Raw genomic sequence first — 25721 nt, 5'->3', positions numbered from 1 at the left:
TCCTCTCCTTAAACAGCTTGGGTTTCACATAACCTTAAATCCTCTCAGCCCCAGGTAACTATGAGGGGGAAAACGTGTTGGCAAAGGGAATGCGAGGGAGGAAGCTGGAAGGCTGTGGTGGGCAGGAGGTTTCTGTAGCATGGTGGAGCAGCTGTCTGCAGCACAGGCAAGGGCAAAAACTGGCTCTAGCTTGACTGCAAAAGGCAGAGCCTCTTGTGAGCAAAGAAGCATGTCAAAACTGGGCTAAAAAAGTCTTCCTTGGGGAGGCTCCAGCAACAGCAGGTCCAGGCATAAAGGTCCAATAGTGGCCACAGAGCAGCTATTCCATAGCCACAAGGGACAAGTTAATAACTAAGTCTTTGTTGTCTCTTGATACAAGGGAAATATGAGAACTCAGCACACTAATTTCGCCCAGCATCTTCTGTACATGCTCTGAGCCATGCAGAAGGTAGTTTCTGAGGAAAGGACATTGCTAACAGTGCCTTTCAGAAGTTTCCAGTAGCTCTCCAAGTGAGTGAGTTGGTCTTTCACAAGAATTTTCCGCTTGAAAACATTTTCTTTTAAGATTTTATTTTTTTATTTTTTTCCTACACCGTGCTGCAGGATCCTGCATGTTATGTTGTCATACTTGGCAGGAGGATGAGGGGTAAGGAAGTGTTAAGTTATAATGTAAATTGAGTTTATTGCTGTCTGGCAGAATATTTTGGCAGCCTTTTGTGACGAAGCCTTTGCCACAAACACTTTTTTGTGTTTGGAACCAGGTCAAACCGTTAATCTGGGTGTCTGCAGGGACATGCACAATACTACAGCAGCTCCTACTGTCAGAAGATGGATGCATCCCTGGCTTCCCACTGAATGCACTCACTTCCGACAATGTTATAGTCGATAGATTTTGCTAGCAAGAAAGGTTATTGTAGCGGGAGGAAATGAGCGATTCAAAAGTGTCCCTGTTAAGCAGCTGTTCAAAACATAATATTTCCAACTTCTCAGTTTTTCAGGACAAGCGCCACATCTTTCTTGAAGCCATCAAAACTGTAGCAAAGATAATTGCTAATCTGCCGAACTGCTAACTTCAAAGTTGTGGAGAAAATCTATTCCAGCCCAGACCTGAGTAATTCACATTTGGGATTCCTGTTCTCATAAGTCAACTTTTGTCAAACACAAAACCCTAATAATGTGACAGCTGCGGGACACAAGGGGAGGTTGGCCAGCAGGTCTTACAAGAGGCCCCAACTCATCCCACGTACCCTTCCAGAAGGGCCTCTCGCTGTAGTATTCATGTGAAAATATCCCTTAGGTTATAATGAGTGTTTCTGTCGTAATCCATTCTCTGTCATTTCAGCTGAGGGAGGGAGGGATATTAGTGATCTGCTCTTTCTTTTCTTTCTTTAGTGCCATTGTAGCAGCAGTGCAAATTAAAGGGGTTATTGAATGTGTACAAGAGCAGGACAGGATTTTTTTTGACAGAGCTGCAGATGGAAGAGTTAACTATATGCCTAAAATGGCTTCACTACTCAAATATTTTCTTGGAAAGCTTTGGAATGCAAAGCCTTTGTAGTTTTTTCTTAATTAACATTGATCATTGGCTGTACCAATTAATGCAATTACTTGGTGCAAAATAAAGCATCCTATCAGATCTGTATCATATGCTAGTCCTCTCAGAAAAACAATTTGGGCAGAGCAGACTGAAGAAGTGGATTAGCCAGAGAAAACATTTCTGTTAAAAGAAATTATCATTTGGAGCTTTTTTAGAAGAAATGATACATTGCCTGCATGCAGAGTCATAACCCATTTCCTTTTCAATAGGAACTAAATATGTTTAATCACTAGGCTGTCATATTAACTATCTTTGATTTTTATTTAAAAAACACGAGGGAAATAAATGTTAAAATCTAGGAAATTGGCTCAATATTGAAATTTTCTCCCAGGATACAAAGAGCATTTGAAGTTTCAGTGGCTTTGGATGGTGGGGGTTCTGTCACGCATTTACATTTGATTTTTTCCAGTTAAGTTCAGTGATCAGAGAAGTTTATGGGTGCAAAGTTAGTTTCCCAGTTCTGCACCCAGAGCATACATTGGAAAACAGACATGGCCTGAGCACAACCTCCCTCTGATCTATAAGCTATATTAACATGACCGTGGGTGGTGGGAATTTGTATACTTGGATCCATTTTTTTCCCTCCAAGGTGTTAATCTTTTACTTGGAACCTGCACATAAGACTTGGCTTTTCAGAACAAGATCACATGTTTTCCAGGCTGGTGGATGCCTCAACAGATCTGCTGGTGGGAATTCGTTACCACCAAACCCAAAATGAGAGCTTAGTTCTGTATTTGCCTCAGGGCCAAGCGTTTTTCACAAGTCCAATCCCCATCTAAATACTACCACTTTGATCTTTCCCTCTTCATGGACTCTCCTCTTTCACCCTTTAAAGAGGTTCAGCCAGATTTGTGGTACAAATTACGCCTCACTTCTTTGTACCTCTACTTGCATAAGCATCCAAACCCACCATCTCCCACCCATTCCTCGCCAGTGAGGACCATCCTGGAAGCATGTTCCTTCCCAGCCATGCAATAGAGTGCACTCTAAGCAGATACAAGGGACAGCAGTGAAACTACACCAAGCTGAAAAATGGCCTTCTGCTTCACTCTCCGTTCAACATTTCCCAGGGTCTGGAGGGCTCCGATGATGTTGCTCATTGGCATGTCCCACCACGATGCCACACACCTTTGCAAATGCCCCTCCAGCATGATAAGGAATGTGTACTCCTGTCTCTGCACTTATGCACAACACAATGCAATGATCCTTCTCCTTCAAAGCTGTTCCCCTCCTGCTGCTCCTCTGACAGCGAAGGGCTGGCTTCTCCCGCAGCTTTGCCAGACACCACACCTCTTGCTGCAGCTCCTCCCAGACATGTGCCTGTTTGACATGGTCATCCTGGTGCCCAGCTAAGGAAGCCCAGCAATGTTTTTCAGGCCAGTACAGTAGCTATCAGCCCAAAAGGCCAGATCGGGTCAAACAAAATATTTTGTAGATGTTGGCAAAGTGGCGAAATAAATAAATAAATAACAGTAATTCTCTCTCCCTCCATCTAGTTCTTCCTCAAAACACTAATTAAATATACATATATCTATAAACTTTCTTTTTTTTATATACTCTTTTTTTCCTATTTTTAAAACATTAAAGATGGAAAAAAAACCAAACAACAACAACAAAACCAAAAACAAAACAAAACAAAAAAAAATGAAATGTTACTTTGCCTGTCAACTTTTCCATCCACTAAAGATACTATGAGGAGGAAGATTAGGATGTATCACTCAGACCTGTTTTATAGATAATTTTCACCAACTGTTGGTGCAAAAGTCATATTTTCCCACTGACCTTTACAGATCACCTGAGAGATCCATACCCTGAGCTTTGGCATGGGGCATGAAATGATGGGTCTGAGGAGCCACCAGTGGTCCCTTTTCTAGGTCACCTCTCTGGGAACGAGACATGGAGGAGTTTGACTTCTGTCAAATGTGCATTTGCTTCCACTGAGAAAGATAACAGAAGGAGCACAGAAAGGAGGTGGACTTCGTGCTGTGGGGTACTTACAGGCAAATTAATGATGCCAGAACTAAAGGACAGAAAATTAGGGCACGTGCATGGCAGAAGGATTGCAGCACAGAAAGCAAATGGCACTGGTTCAGCTGGAAGTCTCTGGGGCTTTGAGGAGTCCCAGGCTGCTGTGTGACCCCTCCAGCAGCCACCACCTCCAAGGCTGGAAGATGTGGTCTTCAAAAGAATCCAAGTGAATTAGGGGTCAAAATCATCGGGAATTCAGTGTGAATCAGACAACTCTGGGGCTCCCCGCAGGCCACACGAGATCTAGATTTAATAGCAAGGAACATCCCAGTGCACTGACCAGGTGGTTGTTGTGTTTAAGAAGTGCTCTCCCATGGGCAAAAGCTGCAAAAATGCAGGTCAGCAGCTGGGTACGAACGCCACGCTCAATACCTGTATCACACCACAACAGAGAGAGTTAAAAGGAGGTCTCAGCTCACTGAATGTAAACTCTTTATTCTCAGGTGCATCAAGGCACTCTTTCATGTGCTGCTGAGGCAAGAGCAGCAATTCTGAGTATGCCGAGCATCCATGGTGCATCTCCCACGCTACCAGCCCTGGGGTCTCCGGAGAGATGGGGGCTGCAGCCTCCAACACATGCCACAGGACCCAGCAGCAGCACAGGGGGAGGCATCACATCAGGCACCACATGTCACGGCGTACAGGCCTTGGATGGCAGTCAGTGGTTTCAGATATCTTTGCTCTCAGGTCATAGGATACTTTTCCATGCTTCCTTACACTGCCCAGTGCTGCTACAGTGACCTGCAGCTCTCAGAGAAACCGTGTGCTGCTTTATTTTCCATGTCCTGGCTGCACTTTTATCTCTCTGCTCTCATCAGATGCTTCCTGACTCGAGCACATGCATTTTCCCGTGGGAAAATGCACTTTTTCTTAGCAACAAAGGCAAGGCCCGAGATAAACTGTCTCCGTACAGTGAGATTAACAGGGAGGTTGAGAGAAAATAAATGTGTGGTCATCACCTAGTGTCAGAAGCTTCAAACAGATAGGAAGTTGAAAGCTCACTTTGCCATTTTTCTAGACAAGAGGCAAAAAAGCTGGAAGATACTACAATTGTCCGTTGCTTGAAGAAACGAGTTCTTCATCTCATCCCTTCTTACCTGCAGTAAATGGATGACAAAACCAGGAGCTTCCCCTCCACCTCTAGCCTGAAAACCCACCCACTTCCTTTCAATGTCACTAGGGCCACTTCTCTTGCTTTTTCCCAGTTTTCTGGCATGAAAATATGGAAATCTGAGCACTAACTACATTGCTTCCCTGTACATTTACAGCCGAGGGCTGAAGCAAGCAGACTGTGAATGAGATGGAGGCATGGAAGCTAACCAGAAGAGGAGACAAATTTGCCTGTTCTCCACGTGACAGAAGAGTAGAGACAGTGTGAACATTTTCCCCTGAAACTGTCATTCTGAAACAAATAGTTAGTACCTAAATAATACTATTCACAGGAAATACCCGCTTCTCATGGAAAATGTCAGTTTTCCAGATAGAAAAATACATAAAAGTGTCATATGTCAAAATACATCAAAGTTATTTTGGCTGAACTAAAACTGAGGTGGATTTGTTTGCAAAAACTCAAGCAGGGAGAAGTTAGACTTCTCTGACTCCACTAATGAATAATATCTCACTCTCCTGCAGCAGACTTATCCACAGTGTGTTTGTAACTGCATCCTCACCTTCTTATATACGGGTAAAAAAGTGAGCTACCCGAGTGCGGAAATTAGGGTAGAAACAGGGTCCTGGGCATCCTAGATAAAGTCATTATCATTGACGTGATGCGCTCGTCCAGCCAGAAAGATGGAACTGCTATTTCTAGCAGGCCTTCCTGCAAACATAAAGGGGCATCATGAAATGCGTTTCAAATTCAGAAATAAAGGGCTCTGCTCTGGCTCATTTTCACCTGCAGTGGATTATCTCTTATGTGGCCCCAAAGTGTCAGACACCAACAGAACTTTAGTCTATGCACACAGATCCTGCAGTTGCAAATGCCAGCTAGCCACACCACGGCCAACAGGACCGCCTTACATACACGGGTCATCATCTGACCCCCGTCGATACCAATACCAAAAGTGCCCTGGATAACATCTCACCCATCCCTGTGCACAGGATTGTCAGTTTGAGACAGGGTGAAGCATGACACAGTAGGTTCATCAGAGCTGTAGGAATCCTCCCCAAAACAAGTGAATTATTTCTATCATTTATACACAGAAGAAATAAATTTACATTGCAGTCCCAGTAGTTTGTCCAGAGTTCCTCTCTGCTGTTTTACTCTTGAGAAGAGCTTCTCAGGTGACCGCCTACCCCAAAAAAAGAGGAGACATCAGCAAGGACACACCGACAGCTTCACAGATACGTACTTGGATGCAGCTCTAAGGATTAGAGCAATAGCATCACTTGTAGTTGATGAGAATTTCTCTTTTACAGGCAATATATATTGGATTATTTATTTTGCATCATGACTACCTTCTCCTTTCCTCTCATTTCTTTTTTTCCCCCTCTCTGTACGGTAAAGAAAGAGCATATGATGAGTGTGGTATATTATAACTGAATATTAATCTCTTCTATTCAGCCAGTACATGCATTCATTTATATGGATGATTTGCTAGTTTTGTTTGAATACACACACACACGTTTAACAGTGAAGTTTATTATGAAAAATGCCATCAAATTAACTCTTTTAAAAGATGCCAATATTATTGGCAAGAATTGCATTTTATTTTCTTTGTAAATGTGCTGCTTCCTTAGACATTCATTTCTTTGGAAAGCCAGTACTTTTCCAAATGCAAAGACACTAGTGATGAGCAACTGTCATTCCCACATTAAAAAGCAAAACCAAGCCTTGATCTTTCTACAGCAGATTAGGGAGTGAGATAAAAATGAGATGAAAGCCTCAAATGTCTGTTCCACTAGGTTCGAGGCATTCTTTTTGTTTTAGTTCCGCACTCTGCCTCTTTAATTCCCGCTGGCTCAAATGCCAATTTTCTGCTATGTTGGCATGACTGCCGAAGAATTGCTTCTGTTAATAAACTGCACAAAATAGCTGAGCAATTAGGCAATTAAACTGTTTTAAATTTAATTTAAAACCCTGGCATTTTGCTAGGAGTACTTTTTTTTTCTTTAATCCCATCTTTTTTGTGTGTGGTGGGAGGTCAGAAGGGTGGTAAGGGAGCATGGTGATGGGAGAAGGGTCTGGTGTGATCAGAACAGACTCAGGTCCTGCTGCAGATAAGCATGAGGGCTGTCTGCTTTGGGGAGCACGTTGCAGCCCTTGCCCCTTATTAAAACAAGTCATTTTTTCCCAAACATTTAACACACAAACAAGCTTAATCTGATTTCTGTCCTGATCCCAGATGGGTATCAGGGCTTGTAAGCAAATGAATTCAAGAGCTGCTTACCTGCTCTTGGCTGCTAATTCAAAATACAAGGGAGTGGGGGAGAAAACACAGGAATTACTATGCCCAGGGGTGAGCAACCTGTTCTGCTCATCACCGTGTGTTCCCACTGCATTCGAGGGCACTTCTCCAAGTTACCTGAGCCGTAGAAAAGTCTGTCCTGTGAGCTTATTTGACTTGTATTTACAGAGATGCCATTTTTTTAGCTACTGATCAAGTTTGCCTTTTGATAAATGCTCTCTCTCTGACTTGCCATTGATGATGGCACAGAGATTTCCACTTGCTGGAGATGAGCCCAAGAGGAGAACAGTGAGAGGGCTTCTCCTCATTGTGCTGTGGCTACCACGGCTGCTCCTGCACCAGCCAAAGCCCATCCTGGGCTGCTCACATGGTGAGGATGCCAAGCTCTGGCAGCACACCCCATCTTCCTACATCCAAACCCAGACCAGCCCTGCTCTACCAGCCAAACTCTGTGCGTGTTCCTCTCTTCTGACCCACAGTCCCCATCCATCCCATTTGTGAGCCCAACCAAAATTCTCCCAATAACCACAAATTTTCAGCTACCCAGCAGCATCTAATCCCTGTTCACTGCAACTGCTCTTCTACCTACCCTCCCAGCTTCATGCCATGCCCTCAGCTGACTCACAACTCTGCCATGCCTGAGTTTTTCAGAGCAATCTGTCCTCCTCATTTCCTGATGCTTTAAATCTCTTTTCCTACTGTAATAGCTCAAAGAAACAAAACATTCTCCTTAGCACCCTGCTAAAACTTTCCCCTAATAAAAGCTCACCAAGTTTTCTGAGCCTTTTTGAACTACCCACAGTCAGATGAATGATGCCACAGCTAAGCAAAATATAGCACAATGTTGTATACCCTGCAGTGCTGACTGTCTCCTCAAGGAAAGCTCATATTTCCATGGTCACGTAATGGCTATTTTTAGTGAACCAGTCATTCTTGTTATTTTCCTAGTCTTTGAAATTAAAAATAATGGAAAAAGAATTAAAAGGATTCTTCTAAAGGTTACAGTAGTCACATACTGTTTGCAAAATTTGAACTGAAACTTCCCCCCTGAGCTAATTTGGGGATATCAACATTAACAATATTCGCGTCATCATTGCAATCAGGCTCACATTATCATTTCCACTTAATACACCATCGGGACCAATCCTGTGGTGGCTGGGGAAATGTACTATAAGTTAATTCATTATTTCTGGTACAATTCTATGCTTAATCGAGAGCTCTCGTTCTGCACAATGAACTTAGTTGTTACCCTGAGAGCAGAGAAATCAGTCCCAGGAAGTTCCTCGCTGCAGACCTGAACATCTCTGCCCCTCGGAGCTGCGGAAGTACTGTTGGCTTCGAGTGAGACATGCTACGGAAAGTGGCTACTCCTGGCAGTGTTTTCTTAGCATGACACAGTGAATTGGGGCACCTCACAGCAATGAGACCTTCCCTTTCTGTCTTTTGGACATCTCAGAGCACCATTTCAAAACCTTTTTGTCTCCATGTGTTAGCATAGATTGCAATATTAATTTCTGTCCTCCCCTCCCTCCTGACATTGATTTTCCGCCACTAGCCTTTGGCTGTCCAGTCCATTTTGATAGCAGGGTCTTCAGAAGAGCATCTCTCTCACTGTGTTTATACAGTGCCTAACTCCAAGGGATACTGATTTTACTGATTTCTTTTTTTTTTTTTTTTTCTGGACCTTTAGCTGCTACTGTAATGCACATAATAATCATATTACATCCTTAAACTATCTGTCCTGTTTCAATATATCTGACAACCTTCTTAGAAAAAAAAAGGGGTATATATTATGCATATGTGAACAAGCTCTAACATCAAGTGGACAGCACATAATTCCAGATCATCCTCTGCGTGTCACAAAAAAAGAACTGTCACAGTCCTAACATAGGGAAGGATAATTAAGATAATGGGTTGGCCAGCATGTTTATACACCACTTAGCAGTCAACAACAGGATTACTGCTCAGTGCAGACCCCAGATCATTCCTCAAGCCTCCTTGCTAGCTAAATATAGTCAGGACTTCATAATTAGAAAGTCTAGGTTTTACTTTTGTATGTGTCACGAGATTTTCAGCCACCATAACTCTTAGAAAGGAAGCACCACCTTTCCTGATCTTACAAGCCACATGCTCTGGCAGTAGCTCCCAGGTGGGAGGTGACAACAGTTCTGCATGGGGTACCAGCACCTGGCTGTAGGATGGGTAGGACTGGCGCAAAGCTACACCCTTGGGCATGTTAATGATGCCATTCTCAGTGATTTGTACAGGGGTATTTCTACCAATTTGCAGGATTACCCAGCAGGGCCCTTCTTTTGGTCAGGGGACTCAGCTTTCTTATGGTACAAGAGCCACTTGTTGGACACAAATCACACCTTGGCCACTTCTGCTTATTTTTGTAGTGACTTTGTGTTGACTAAAGGAGGTGCCAGGAATTTAGTTACTTACTGCAGTTCCTACAAATACCAGCAGAGGTTGTATTGAAATGTTAGATAAACACATATGCAAATAATACACTGACTCTGATTCAGTCATGATGACTTTGCCGATAAATATACAATCACTTTATAATACATTACATTTGTATATTTTAAACAACCTAATTGATAGGAGCATGAAAGCATTAAATTACCGTATAGCAAGACAACCACACCACACTAGACATCTATTAACATACTACATGTCAATCAGTGTTTTACCAATTAATGGCTATCTAATTATCTTGCTATAATGAGCTTGTTAAATGCCAATTAAATGGCAAGATGTTTGAATGCATTAATAAGAATGTAATTACACAGTTATTGGTGACATAATTTTCACATCATTAACTAGTAACTTATCCCTATTGAGTTTAATAAGTATATTCTTTTAACTTCCCATTGATCCTGAATTAGGATACTATTGCTGGACTGTTAACACTGAATGAGATGGTTGTAATTATCAGGATGATTATTGGAAAAGTTTCATGTCTCAGATGTTATAAATAAGGAATAACTGAAGAATGCGCCAGAGTAATAGCCAACTGAAAGTGTAACTACACTCTGAGCATGCAGGGAATAACGTGGGGTGGAGCATCTCCTTCTTCTGGACAACAAATGTGCCACCCATCGGAGTCTGACTTCCTAACCTGGAAACTGTGGCTTGATCAGACAGCAGGAGGTCATATTTCCCTTACCAGACTCCACTACCTGCGTACACTACCTGAAAAGGTGCCGTGTTCAGAGCTAACAGAGGTCTCCACAAGCCAGCCACTGTTTAATCCTGCTGCTCATGGCACTGCCAGGAGAGGAAGGGCCATGAGGAAGGCTGAGGGAAGACACCCCAGGGGAGGACACCCCAGGACACCTCAGGAGCCGACAGGCTGGGATGATGCTCACCCCCCTCACTCAGTATTGCTCCTAGAGAAACAGCTCCTGCTGCCTTTTGGAGTGAAGGGTGAGATGTAGGAGAAGCACACAATGTGCTCCTGCATGGGGAAGGACAGCAGAGTCCAGAGGGATGAGTGCTTTGCAAGGACTTGGTAGTCATTCCTGGCTCTCTTCTTTATCCTAAGGCTAGGACAGATGGCTTAATCCACCCTATCCTCCCATTTTCTGGGACCTCTGAGGCTGAAAAACATCAGTGGTACAGAGGTACCCAAATCCTTCAGGGCAGGGGCTACACAAACACCGGCACCAACAGCAGCTCCCCACAGAGTGGGCAGCAGAGCAAGTCAAAGCTGTCCACAGGAAACTGAGCTGAGATCTCTGCTTCAATCATTAGGGTGTAATAGCTTGTATAAAAGAAAATAGCCATTCTTCCATCCCAAATCTTTTATTTATGAAAAGGAAATAAATCACCCACTGCATTTCCACACCAGGAAAAGCTATTTAACTAAGCGAGCATGCGTGAGCCATGGCAAATGCACAAATAGCTCTGAGTTAATCTCTTCCTTTTCCCTCTCATCCCATTTTTGTAAAAGATTGGGCTTATACCATATCTACTGTATTTAAAGTGAAGCAGGAGATTGACTGTCAGTTGCTGAATCAGGCAGTGAACTGAGATATGTGCACAAGCAGCTCAGTCCTCGACAGAAGTAGCCTCCCCTCATTAACCTTGGTGAGTGCTACAGATCAGAGTACAGCCCGGGACGTATCCTGCATCCCCAGCTCTATGTGCAATGCATGGTGGATCTTTGCAGATCTTTGCCGGTGTTTCACAGACACCAGGAGATGAGAAGATATTCTGTGGTCCATGGTGGCTGGGCAGAGAGATGCAGCCTTCAGGGTTAAGTGTTTTTCTTTAAAAAACTGGGGCCAGTGGAACTACCTCATTTCTCCCAAGGATGTAACCTAGCCCTCTTCTAACATTTCTCCTTTCTCTTCCCATCTATCTTCCTGACTCCTTAAGCATTTTATTAAGAGACCTGGGGAGGTCTGCTGAATTCCTCTGCCTCCTGGGAGCTATCTAACAGGAATGTGTTGTTCCTGTCTTGGACAAGTAAAATGGGCAAATGCATACACAGACATCAGAGTAACATCATTTTCTATTGATCTCTACTGATCTAGGCACATTGCAGATGTGCTTTGTTGGTTTAAAGAGTTGTCTTCAGTGGATACTTGTCAGGTTCCTTCTCTCCCTCATTTTCATCTCCTTATAAGAGAGACAGTTTTGTGTGAAAACACAGAGGTGCTCTCCTTTCCCTCAACAAAACAAAAATAAATAAAGAAAAAGAAAAAAAAAAAAAAAAAAAAAGAAAGAGAAACTCTCCAACTACTGTGCAGCATTTTTTTGTTTGTTTTGGTTTGTTGTTTTTTTTTTTTTCTTGCCCTGAAAGCAATATGAAATTGCTCTGAGCAGGTATGGTAATAATCATCCCTGACTGGAGTAATGATATGTCTCCTGCATTGAAGCTCCTGACAGCAAAATCATGACCTGCTCCCCACAGGTATCAAAGTCACTAATTACCCATCGTGCACTCAGGATCGGCATCTATTAGAGGAATCGACACTGTTATTCACTGGTGGGGAGCCTCTTTCAAGTCTGTGCACTTTTCCCTTTGATGGAGAGAGGTGGCATCAGCACCATCACCACGTTTGCCCTCTGCCATCAGGCGCCATGCCGCACCTCGCTGCATCGCAGGGTGTGCAGGATTCGAAGCTGGGGATGCAGGAAGCTCAGCCGAAGGAGCAGCTCTTGGGGTTTGGAAAATGCTCAGTCAGAGCATGGGTGAGCCCACTTCTGAGCTCTGCTGTTGCTGCTGCCCCTCAGTTCATCAAAGCCAGAGGGTCTGAGTCTCTTCTCAGTAACATCCCATCCACATCCTGTTGTTTCCTTTGCCTCTCAGATAAATGGAGAACCTAAAGGAAATGGGTGGTTCCAGATGGTTTTTTTTAGGGCTAGTCTAATCAATTCTAATTCTGCTATAATTGCATACATAAACTAACAGGATAACAGCTAGGGTTCAAGTTACTAAATTCCAATCCAAAGGTCTTCAATGCCTGCACTGACTGGATTTGCCTGGATTCCTGTTTCAGACCCATTTGTGATGGGATTTTTACTTCTGTCTCGTATCTATTTCCCTATTACAGCCTTTCTCCTTATCTTCCCATTTTTTCCTCCCCTAGGGTATTCGTTTTTGTCGTATGTCTTTCCAACTGAAAATGGTAGCTAACAATTAAGAATTACTATTTTATCGGCATGCTGTCTCTACTGTGGAACTCACCAGAAGAAAATAATAAGTCAGCATTGGTAATGCTGAACAATTTATAGGTTACCTAGTTCAGAGAGACACTAGAGCCCTTCTTCACACTGAAACATCCAGCACTGATCACTATTACAGCCAGAGCACTTGCTTGGGTGAACCATTAGTCTATTGTAGCATAGAAATTCCTATAATGGCTATAAAACATATTTATATATCTATAAAATCAGGATGCTTTGGTCTAGTGAAAGCACTTAGATCCTTTGATGAAGAGCAGCATATAGAGGCTGGATGTATGGTGAAAAGAAAGAAGACATCCTCGCCTTTTGATATCAGTGCTTATTTTCAGCCGTCTGTGAGGAAAGCCCGTCAGTTTGATGATTATCTGAACCTATGAGGAACATTTGTAAAAAGCTGAGAGAATTCCATTATGTATAAGCTGCTTAAAAAAAGTGGCTCACTTAAGGTTATTACATTGCTGCTTTCGGTTATTTTTGTTTAATTCAAACTCTGCAGTGGGTGAGACTCAATTTCAGTTTAAACAATCACTTCAGTGCCTTATCCTTCTCATCATCTTCTGTACCTACACAATTTGCAGTGTGGGATTCAGATAAATAAATACATGATTACACACACACTCCCTCATCATTTTCTCCATGACATTCTGTTTTCTGTGAATAAAGAAAATGTCTTTCAGGGTGTTTCTTCCTTCTTCTTTCAAGTGAATGTTTTCCAAAGGGCTTGTCTGTCCAGAACAGATTAACTATCTCACCTTAGAGTGAGACCAAAACACAATTTTTAGTGTCAGAAACACAGTTTTGAATCCACAGAAGTTTTGGCTTAGAAATCCATCTAAGAACACACTTCTAAAGAGGCTTCTCAGAGCTGCTCCATCTGAAGAAATAATTAAAGTATATATCGGCTCACCTGAAAAGGTGCTTCAGATGAACAGCCCTACTGATGAAATGAATAAGATAATGTGGACAGAGATTTTGCCCCATGCTCTTGCCCCAGAAAAACAAAACAAAACAAAACAAAACAAATCAAAAAGTCATATTTGATAGCTTTTGAATTAGCTGTGCTTCACCCCAAGTCCCCAGCATTTGTGAGATGCTACCAGATGCACAGAAAACACTTCCAGAATGAATACTCTTTTAAAAGTACTGAAAACAGAATATTCAGATGCATGGGGGGGGGGAAAAAAAAAAAAGGCAGTCTTTCCCTTAGAAGAGCTTTTCTTCATGGAGGAACTTACTTCTGAGAATGTCATTTTTTTCATCATTCTATTTTCATATTCATATTCTTAAGATTTCCTAAATCCACATAAAAAGAAAGTGACATTCCCCTTCAAATAGCAGCTGTCCTATCAGTCCTGTGAACTCACGCTTTACATGTAGGGTGAGACGGGCACCTGGCGATTAAAATTCAGCCTAAGCCACCCAGACTTTGGTCTTCTGCAACGTCATGGCAGAAGTTTCCAGCCACAGCAGTGAGTGGCTTTGCTCTCCCCATGAAATGCCTTTCCATTTGGGGGTGGCTAAGGGCTGGGGTCCGTGAAACAACATGGGATTGTTTTATCAGGCATGTTCTTCATTTCCTCAAATTAAAGTGCGTGCAAAAGTTTAATTGTGCTTCCCTCCACATCCCTCCTCACAGAGCACTGGATCGGGGTAAATTGTGAATGCACTTTAATTCTGCCTCTTATAGGCTTATCACAAGTCTAGTAGCTCATTACGCCCTCTGTTTTTTCTCCTGAGACTCCATAGAAATACAACAGTGTAACTAACACTTTTCCTCATTTAGAACTGCAGGTGGTGGGAGTACGTGTGATTTCATTGTCTTTACTTGGTAATTACAGGTCTGTTCCTATTCGCACTGTCTCAGCGGGGTGCTTGTATGGTACATGTAGTTAAGTCCTTTCAGGTGCTTGCAAGGTGGATTAACAGGGGAATATTGTATCACTGCACAGCGGTACCCGCTCTGGGGCACCTCTAATCACTGCGTGTCGAAGGGATGCTGGCACACAGGCCGGCCTGATGGCTTGTATTGACACAATGGCCCTGTAAAGTCATGCCAGGAGGGCGAGGATAGCTGGGATTCAGGTGGCCCATCTTGTAGAGTGCCTCCACATCCTTCAATAGAGCACTTCTGCAAAGGGAGTGACATGCACCGAGCCCCAGCTATTGCCTCCCCTGCATGAACACATCAATTCATTGCACTAACCTCCTTACTTTTTTTTTCTATTTTTTTTTCCCCAGCTGAAGGTGTCTGAGAATACAAGATGTGATGAGGTATGGGACAATGGCAGCAGGATTGACGCAGCCTGTGATTTAATGCATGTGGCAGATGCATCTAAAAATGTAAATATTATAAATCTTTGATTTCAGCTCCTTATTCCTCCAGACGTTTGTGGTTGATAAACCAGGCTCCCTTCAGGTTCTGCCACCTTTCATCAGTGCACATTATGCCTATTAGATAGAAGTCAATGTGTAAAAGGAAGGGACATTGCATATACTTCCAATGAACATGCCTGTATGTTAACCGTATGTTAATACACCACATTCATGTTAAACTTTGAAAAATACAGTAGCTGGAGCCAATGTTGCTGACAGAGTAGATCCTTTCTGAACTTCCCTTTGAATTCCCTTTTTCTTTCTGAGTCAGGATATTTGCATGAAGGCTGGAAGCCCTATCTTTATCCTATTAAAGTGCTGGTGATCTTTACCTTTCCCCCATGGGAACAGTTTTGTGAGTTCAAGGACTGAATTCAGCAGCATGCATAAAAATATGCTTAAACTGATGGGATTAAATTTGGGTAAGGCAATGAAGCTTAGAGCATGTGTTTATCCTTAAGCACAGGCTTAGATGCTGTGCTGAGCAAGGAATGCAATACGTTTGAAGCAACCCAAAGCCCTCCTTCCCTGGAGTCTTCCTACTCTGTGGCTGTCTCTTGGTCAAAAGAAGTCAAAGTTTGCCTGTGCAGCACACAGAGGCATGTCAGGCTGCAGAGATGTAAATGACCTGTTGTCTGCAAAGAAATCCTGTAGGAGCCTAAAGCTATTCTGAAGCATCTGGAAATGATGAGTACTTCATCTTCAATGTTTGTATGGGAAGAGACCAAACCCAGAGCTGTATAGGCTAAAATGGGATCCCCAGAATGATACATTTCCAGAAAGATATTGACAGGAAGGGCTGAATATGGAGTGCTAAGGGATTGTCATCTTTGTATTGGCACATTAAATAGGGCAGATGGTCAAAAGTCAGAATCCAAGGTGCAGATAGCACTGTTCTTCAGGAACACTTGAAATCTGCCATACACACAACCCAATGTGCTTTGGACACCACTGGTCCCATGGACCGCTTATTTTTCAGGAGCCACAGAGAAAGAAACAATAGGTGTGCTTTTTACCTGCCGTTCTCTACAATCAAAAATAGAGGTGATTTATGGCTAACAGGAAAAACGTCACATCAGCCATGGGGGGTTAGGGAGTTTGTCTGTTTGTCTCTAGTAATAGCTCATTCTTCTGTCTCTATAAATCCAAGTGCCTTAACAATAATCTTTGGCATCAGTTTGTATTAGCTCAGTAGTAGCTTCATTGGGGATCTGAAATATTTACTGTTTCCAATCAGAGGCTTAAAATCCAGTGACAATTCTTCTGCCTCTCTCCATCCCAAAGATAGCTAGCCAGAAGGATGCCTGGATAGTCCATGGCAATCATCTGAGTTGAAGCCTGTGCCTGAGTTACCTGCAATGCCTACTGACTGACGGCAAGGAAAGTGCAGTCACTGACATTCCCAGGACTGGATCTCACTGAAACAAAGGATTCATACTGAGAAAGCTGCACAGTAACAGGATATGATCCAGAATTAAATAATACCTGTACCATCCATAAGAGGGGAAAAAAAGCTCTCCTCTTTCTTTTAGAGAAGGAGTTAGTCATACTTGACATCTTGTAGTTTGGGCTTTTATAGTCCCACCAAGGTCACAAATCCAGAGTAATTGCCTTTGTTGAAACTCTCACCACAACAGATCCCGAAGGACTGCACTGGACTGTGAGACTAAGCTCACCTTTTCCTGCTGGGTTGCTTGGCCCATGGCAGGGCAGGGGCACATGCATGATCCTCAGAAGGGCTGCAATCAGCCAAAACACTTCACTTTGCATCACTCACCAGACCTGCTCACACTGAAGGCAGCTGAATACCCAAAGATGCATTGTGGCCCTCCACCTACCTGCGTTTGTGGTGCAGGAGCAAAATTAAAAGACCTATTTTTCTCCAGGGGCATGTAGGAAATGCTGTACATAATAGAAATCATGCTTCGTAGACCCCTCTCTATAAATAAATAAGTCCATCATGTCCTAACCCATCTCATAGTTCCCTCCTTCTCATTTTGCTTTTTTTTCTTTATTTTCTATATTTCTGCTGTATATCTGCTTATAAATGTTGCCATTTAAAATGAGAACACTTGAGGGATATTCACCTGAGATCTGAAATGATATTTTTTATATTATGAGTATTAGAGAAAGATGCACAAGGCATCAGCAGAATGTTGCAACATGGATTATAGATTGCAGCTCAGCAGTTGGTGGGTTGGCTATTTCTTTTAATTGCTGATACTGTATTTTCAGACAGTGCTGATCTTATGACAAATTTTTTGCCTCCTTTTCTGCAATTAAGCAATTTAGCTGAGAGTTTTAAAAGTTTTTCATATATATAAAATAAATACTCCACTGTACAAATATACATATGCCTCTATATGTATCATTATACATATACACGCATGTATAAAGGCATGCATGTGTATCTTACAGGAGTTCTGAAAAGGGACATTTTCTTCCACATAAATGTAAAGCTTTGTTTGTGCTAACTGAATATGCCAGAATTTTGCTTTCACAGAATTTTGGTTTGTGAGGAAGTATTTTCCAATATTTTGTTCTAGTTGAAAAACCCAAATATCCAATGGAAAGCTGTTTCAGTGCAAACTGTGTGTGTGTGCATGTGTATGTGCATTATTTTCAACCTCGATGTGCATGTCCCAATTTCAGCTCCTGAACTCTGAATAAACTGGGCTCACCTCCAAGAGTTACAGCTTTAAGGAACGTAAGTAATTGCACCATTACCCTTCTTATTTGTTTAATTTTTTTCCTCCAGCCTGTTCCTTTAGTTTATCATACATGTGGTCTAATTAAAGTTTCCTGCAGGACATTTCATCCAGAATAAATAATGACATTGCTCAGAAGGGCTCTAGTTACTTTTTTTTTTTTCCCTTCCAACTGTGCTGAAAGGGAGGTTGCTGTCTAAAAAACTGCGCCTGGGCGGAAGAGACAGTTCTGTAATTGCATTTCCAGTCTTCTTTGTATTCTTTTGTGTTATATGCTTGTACAAGGAGAAACTGGACAGGCCTGTTGGATAGCAGCCAGGCAGAATTGTCAGAGAGAGAGAGAGACCAGGATGAAAATGAAATAGGAAGGGGGGAGTGAAATAAAAAATATCAAGAGGGTGTCTCAGAACAATGACTTAAGAAAGTGAAAGTGGAGGAGAAAATAGTAATTTCTCTTTGTGTCAGCTTCCAGGATTTTGAAAATTGTCTTTTGCTTCCTGTTTTTGTGTGTGTGTGTCTTTGTGTTTGTTTTTTTCCAGTTCTGACAGAGAAAAGTCTAAGTACAGGGGACGTGTTTTGGAAATGGAGCTGAGACAAAGCATTTGTTTTCTGTCTAAAGTCCAAGTGTTGAGAAACCAGGGTACACGTGGAAGAGATGGCCAGGGCTTGAAAGTTGGGGCTGTGGCAGTCTCAAGGTCATTTTCCTACTCAGGGTGGGAGCGGCATTTCTTAGTTTGGGATTTATATAAATTAATTAATTCATTAATTAATCACTAAATACATATTCCAGATTGCCCTAAATCAGGCAGAGAGAGGACCAGCATATCCAAATATAGGGACAGTGCCTTGACCTTCATGCTGCTGAGTGTGAAGGGCTCTTCTGATTTTCCCTCTTCTACTCATCTAAATCCCTGCAGGTTTCAGTTTCGCAGGCTGAAGTGCTAGAAAGCCAGCAGCAGGCAGAATGGCCCTGCTTTGAGCAGGGGTGGGACTAGGCAACCTCCAGACGTCCCATCCGACCTGAATATTTCTGTGATCTTGTTAAAGTCAATCACGAAAGCATCAATCTACGAGCACTCACTAGCTTTACTCTTTGTTCCAGAAAGCCCACAAGTCACGGTCAACCAGCCTTCACAACTGATAAACAAAGAAAAGAAAGAATAAAAGGGAGGCAAAAAACCTTTCGAGCCTCAGGATGCGATTATTTGTGCAGGGGCAGATTGAGAACACCAGAAAAGAAAAGAGAAAAGTAAATGCGGGTCCAGAAGTAGCTGAATGGTGAGCACGTCTCTTCCACACTTTCCTTGAAGGCACAGCGTGTAGATGTACTTTATTCATAATGACAATATGATGTGATTCATAGCAATTGCTTCTTCCCAGTAAATTATTCTAAGATGCGTTGTTGTGCCACGTTGCAATGGCACAAATGAATGATGTTAAAATACTGAGCAGACAAAATGATAACACCTGTTACAAAGCCACTTATAAACCAGAGTGCACAGAGGCATTTGTACCTGTCTCTATCACACATTGTGAGTTACACATCTTAGGATGGTTTATGAAGGAGAAGGCAATTTCTGTTATTCTGTATTAAAACATTTCTCAGTGTTCCCTTAATTTACAGACATCCTCTCTCTGTTTACTTGACATCAGCTCCTGCTCCCTGGCAGATCGTGTAGGAGAAAATTCACGACTGGCTCACTGCTCAGATTTCCTACCCAGGTCAGATCTGGGAGGAACAGAGTAACAATATCTCCATGTCAGTATTTTTAATCCTGCCCCTGCCCAACAGCAGCACACAATTACTCAGACTGGACAGCTGTAGGGAGCTGTACCCCTTTCCACTGTGGGTGGCTGTAAGTGGTGACAGCACTGCTTCGTAAGGGTAATGAGGTCCTTAATTTCTGCTGATTTTCATAGGTGCTCAAGCGCGCGTGGGAGTTCACCAGGTCAGTGCCATTGAGGATCTGCTTCCAAAAACTCACACCAGTGCTCCCTTATGCCAGCTGAGGAGTTGTGCTGTCTAGAACATTCCCTGGGCAGGGCACTGTGCCTTCCACAGGCTGTCAGAGTCTCAAAGGACTGGTGCTGAGCACCCAAAACTCAGCCTGTGATGGCACACGACTTTGTTTCAGGGACAACACCGCTTCCCAGCCCGCAGCCCCCAGGCACCAGTGTCCAACAAGAGCAGGGCAGTTGGGGTGTCCTCCCCTGCCACGCCATTCGCAGTGGGTAGGGCACAGTGTTACCACCATAGATCAATGAAGGATTAACCCCTTATACTGCTCTGCCAACAGCTGCTCTCAAAGGCAAAGCCAGGAGCACAGTCATATTTTGGGGGGGAGAAAGGGGGAACAGCTTTTCTCTGATTTCTAGAAACTGGCTCCATCACCTGGCCAGGCATTACCTGTCTGCTATCCCCCATGGAAACTGAGCCCCAGCCCAACCAGTTTCACTGGTGTTTCTAGGCCAGTTTCTAGCCTTACAAGTGAGTTATTAAGCTTAATTTCTTCTTCTTTTCATTTTTTTTCCTGCCTTTTCTATTTCTTTCCTTATCCTTTTTATTTTTTTTTCCTTGATGCAGTGTGTCGGCTTTATTAAGATGCTACCTACAGGATTCTCTCCTAATGCTCACAAGTGCCTCTTCCTTCCAGAGGCAGCTGGAGAAATTGCTCCTCTAAGCACCAGACACTTAATTAACAATGAGACGAACTCTCTAGTTTGCTTGCTTTCTCACTCATTTGTCCTCTCTCACGCTGTCTGGTGCAGTGAGAAAGCGTGTAGCAAGGTCTTGACCGAACACTTTGAACTGCAATCATCTTGGGATACCCAGGGAAGCTAATTACCAGCTTTGTTTCTCTCTCCCTTACCCCTTCTTCCCTCTGATGACAAGCGGGTGAAGTGGATACTCGGCTTATCTTCCTGCAGACAGAAAGGCCTAGATTTCCCTCTCTCTTTCCTCGCTAAGGGGTCCCCTGTGAGATACACTCAGTGCCCTCCAGTGACAGTGCTGACGTCTCTCCTCTTAACTTCTCGAGTCCCTCTTGGAAGCGCTGGGGAAGTAATTTGGCTCCGACCAAACTTTGAAGTTCAGGTTCTTCCAGGAGGATTTGTCAGCCTGGAGACAGACAGCAAGGCCTCTGGGTCAGGTACCTGCCTTAGCTGTGGACAAAGACCGGCTGAGAAGCTTGTAAAGGCCCGTCTGAGGCCTGACAGGGCCGTGCACCACCCCGGGGGCAAGCAGAATGCATGTGTGCTCCTGGAAGACCACACACTGCCTCTTACAGTGATAATTTGCAGAAAGTTTACTGTTTGTCATCAAACCTGGCTCACTTTCCCAACTACCAACAGGCAGTAAGGGGTTCCTGAAGCTTTCTTATGGCTCTTTCTGCATCTCTTCCTAAACACACCATCAGCAACAGCTGCCTCCCATCCACGTGTGCACAGGGCGCTGTCAGTGCACCAGGTCGCACTACAGCTTGTGCTGGGCTTGCATCCAGATTACAGTGACCCAGAAATCCTGGTACAGCTCCTCCAACTTCACCTCTGAACCAGAATCTTTGTGTCCCAGGTCCTGTAGCCCCAAAAAAGCTTTGGTGGTTGTGGCCTGAGCAGTGAGATTCTGAAGAGGAATTTCAGGACCGTGGACTCTTCCTACAAAGATGGATAAGAGAACAAGTCCAGCTCTGTGACCCAGCAAGCTAAAATCCTGTTTGCCGACATACTTTGCTTTTATTTTTTTATTTTTTTTTTACCTGCAGATCACTGTGCGGCAGTGAAAAGCCTAGTTAAAACAAGCCCTCAACAAGTTTAAAGCTCTGTGCAAATATTAGCTAATCAATCCTCAGAAATCCCCTCTCTGTACTGAGCAAGTAGATGTTGCGGGGCCTGGTTCAGCCTTACAATGCCACACGGCCTCACCAGTCCCGGGTGGGAGCAGGCCACACAGGAGCAAGCACAACATTGCACCAGCTCAGAGGAGACAGGCATTTCAGCATCCACCTCAACACTTCCACTGCCTAAAATACCTGTTGGCCATAGTGTTGCTTTAGACTCATGTGCCTAAGACTTTTTTTTCCCTAGCACTCTAATTTCCCTGTAATCCAGCATCCAATCTCTGACTCCTCCAGCCCTGTTCAAAACCTGATTCTTTCTTCTCTTAACATTGCCACAGCCACCACCTTTGAGACTGGTTTTCTGGACTCCTCTGTCTCTCTTACTTCTCTGCTTTTAGACTGTGCCCTCTCCTTCCCTTTGAATTAGCACGTCCCTAGCTTTCCTTGGTTCCTGTCTTAGTTTCCTTGCTCCTGCCTTCCTTCCCAGGGTAGGTCTACCTTTGTTTTATGCTTCTGTTTTTACCATCATCTTCTCTTCCTCCCATGGCTGTTACTGTCCATGTGGCTGTAATCCCACAGCATTATCCCTGCTGGAAGGAACCTGTGTGCATTATGAAGTGCAACCTCTTCAGTCCTCGTAGGCTTGGCTGTGTGTACAGCAAGGAGAGCTGAGGGAGATTTCACTACCAAGCTTACATAAACAGCATAGACCTTGACTTACATGATTTCTCAACAGCAGTGAGCTTTATACACAGATCTCTTTTGGACTCTGTGTTGCAAATGCTTTATTGATGCCAGCTGTATCAACATCTGGGTTCCTCATGTGCAATTGCTTTGTATAGCCTGATGTCTTTAGGTTTGCCTTCATGGACCAGAGATCATTAGCAGCAAGAATCCTTTAAATGTTGACTTGGTTAATTTGTCTGTCAATGAGGTCTCTCTTGCAATTTAATACGAAGCTGAGAACGTTGAAAGTGAGTGACTTGCATAATTCCATAGAGAGGGCTTTGTTGCTGCTTCTGCAAGGAAGACTTGCTTTTCGGGACAACTGAAGATCACCAGGCACCAAGGTCGGGATAGAGACAGGGCTGTATCCCGCCCTATTCTGAGAGGCCATGTCTGTCGAAAGTTTAAAAAATCACTTGCTTGTTGGCTGCTCCCTTGTTATGTGTGGGCTGGGCTGTGGGAAATTATCAGGCTATGAAGCAAACACATGGTTTTCTAGTATCTGAGCACCAGGTACTCCCTTCTCTGCAGAAAATGAAGGTGGCCATGAGCACTGGCCAAGAAAAATTTGCATCAGTGGGTGTTGCAGCTTTGGTTCAGCATTTTATCTCATTTACTCAGCCTCCAGCAGAGCTAGGCAGATACTGCAAAAAGAGCAGGAAAACAAATCTCCCCTCCAGCATCTGCTCATATGCAGAAGTAAATTCATTTTATGCTTCTCAGTTGTTGAAAGCTCAGAGTGAAAGAACAGTGGTGCTGCTGGCTTGGCCATCTGTCCAGGGCTGGGATCTGAGGGTACTTCCCTACTCCTGCCGCAGGTTTCTCCCTTTGCCTCAAATCAGACAAATAAACTATTTGTGTCTCAGCTTTTAAGCTTTAAAATGGGCAAACTGCTTCTCAGTCCCCCAGGGATACCCTGTCCCCAGATATCATGGCAGCTGCTTACTGTGGCCATCTGGGACCTGGAGGAAAAATGCTGCTAGATGTGCCCAGCCATCCCAGAATGAAGAGAGGTGCCCACAGCGGAGAACACCTACCCTAGTGTCTGTTCAGACAAGTGCTAGGACATACCCCATATGGCTCTGTCATTTGCAAAACTGCTTCTACACATGGTGCATAGACCCCCAGAACATAAAGCAATGATGATGTCCAACAAAGCCCAAACAGCTCCATTACTGCCCTGGCTGCTCGCATGTTAAAACAGCAAGACTCACACCTTGGTGTTCATTTCAAGGCTTCCTGAACCAAAACTAACTTATCTGGTCTTTCTTTCTTTTATATTTTTTTTCTTCCCCTGATATTGTGTGTGTTTATTATCAAAATAAATAACCACATGAAATGCAGAAAAGAAGTAATAGGAAAGGGTTTGGTGGGGGGGTGTTCCCCTCGAAGTCTCCATCTCCTCCTACAGAGCCTACATAAAAGCCTCTTGAGGAAGATAATAAAATAACAAGCCAGGCTAGTAAAGTGGGGAACAATCAGGAGTCGTGTAAGATGGAAAGCGGAAAAAATAGTAATAATAAAAACAAGAATGAAAATGATATTTCAACAGTGCTGGTGCTGAACAGATCACAGTTTTTAAGCCAAAAGTGTGGTTTGCAGATGGTAATAAAAATAATTAACTTCAGGACCCTTCTTTATTCTTCCACCCCTTGTTCCCATCTACAGAACCTCACATCCTTTGGAACAAAAGCAGATTTTGTCATGCAGTTTAATACAGCAGGTTTAAGGCCTGGGCTGCAGCGTTCATGAATGGATGGTTATTTTGGCTGAGAACTAGCCTCTACAGGGATCCTCCTTTCCTTCCATTCTCTTTACCAAAAATGTTGAAAAAATCTGTATTTTGAAATATGACCCTTCAGCTAATGCAACACACCAACGTAATTCCCAGTTCTCTACCTCTTGTTCTCTCATATTAGTGATTAGGATGGCTTTGCACTAGCTTTGCTCCTGACCAGAGGAACTTAAGTGATTTTTTGCAATAATTATTCATTTCAAATGGAGCAGCCTTTTTTTATCTTCCCCTTTGTGTCTGCCATTAGCCCTGTGCACCAGGCCCAAATCAGGAAAGCACAGCTGCTTTCAACGTCCCTCTTGTGAGGTGCTGGGGTTCTTGTACCAAACTGGATGGGTCACGCCAGACCAGAAGGGTCAACGTTCCCAAAAACAGTGGGATCTTGAGGGAAATGTTTTGAATAAGGGCTTTCTGAAGTGGTTTAGTCCCCTGCTTCTCTGCTGCTGGAGTGTGTGTCTAAAACAGGAAGGTCAAAGTCTAAATTTTTGGATGAATTATTGTTAGGGCTTAAAATCTGTGTATCTAGGGGAATGGCAATGGCTGGCATGGCTGTGTTGGATTATTGCTATGCCTTGGCCCGAGAAGTTAGCCAATAATCTGTCTCTTGGAAACTGGTTCTTTTGGAGATTTTGACAATGGAGCCAGGTGTTTCTTTGACAAGTGATTTTATTTCTTTACAAAATGTGTTTGAAATCCCAGTCCCCAGAACGTGGTCAGCATTGAGCAGTTTCCATGCTTACAGCTCCAAGCCTGCCTTTTCCAGAAAATTCATTGCCCTGAAGAGCATATTCTCCTGCTATTTCCCACCCCACAGGGAATCCACACTTTTTTTTGTTCTCCCCAAAATCCACACATTTTTTTATTCTCTTTTGCAAGCTCAGTTAGTCTCCCAAGAATGACTCAGTTGACCTGTGACTTGTAACAGACCGTACCTTATGCAATGCTTTCCACTTCTTCAGGTCTCCTCTTCTTCGTCCTGATGCTGATGACTCTGCTACAATTTTAAGAAGGATCTCTGGTGACACATCTCCTGATAGCCACCTTTGAACATGGTGTATAATGACTCAGCTGAGTGCAGCAACACAGAACCAATGGCTTTTCTTGAATATACATGTATAGAGATATATGAATAAGTAGGTTGGTTTTCTTAAAACATCTGATCTACTCTAGCCATGATCCCTAATGCAACACTGCTCTAGCAAATGCCAGCACTTGCTGACACGTGAGCGTTTCGTCTGTGTCTTGCAGTCTTTGCAGTCTGGGGCAATCTCTTCTCTACACAGGAGGAAAATGCCTTGTTATAAAGAGCAAGCTCTAAGCAGTGGAGGGAGGGAAGGGAGAGGTGGGTGGAAGGGGGAATTATCCACTCCTATCCTCCTGGCTTAGTTCAGCAGAGCACATCCAAGGAGCGGGGCTTGGATTTCACAGCTCAACGGCGAACGCTGAGTAAATCTGGCAGCGTCTCCGCTTCTGGTGCAATCAGGTGGAGCTCACAACACATGCTGCTGTTTGGGGCTGCAGCTTTTTTAATTCCTCTCTCTCAAGCACTCC

The sequence above is a fragment of the Anser cygnoides genome, chromosome 10, assembly GCF_040182565.1.
Source record: "Anser cygnoides isolate HZ-2024a breed goose chromosome 10, Taihu_goose_T2T_genome, whole genome shotgun sequence".
Lineage (NCBI taxonomy): Eukaryota > Metazoa > Chordata > Aves > Anseriformes > Anatidae > Anser > Anser cygnoides.
Note: the sequence above shows the minus strand (reverse complement) of the source record.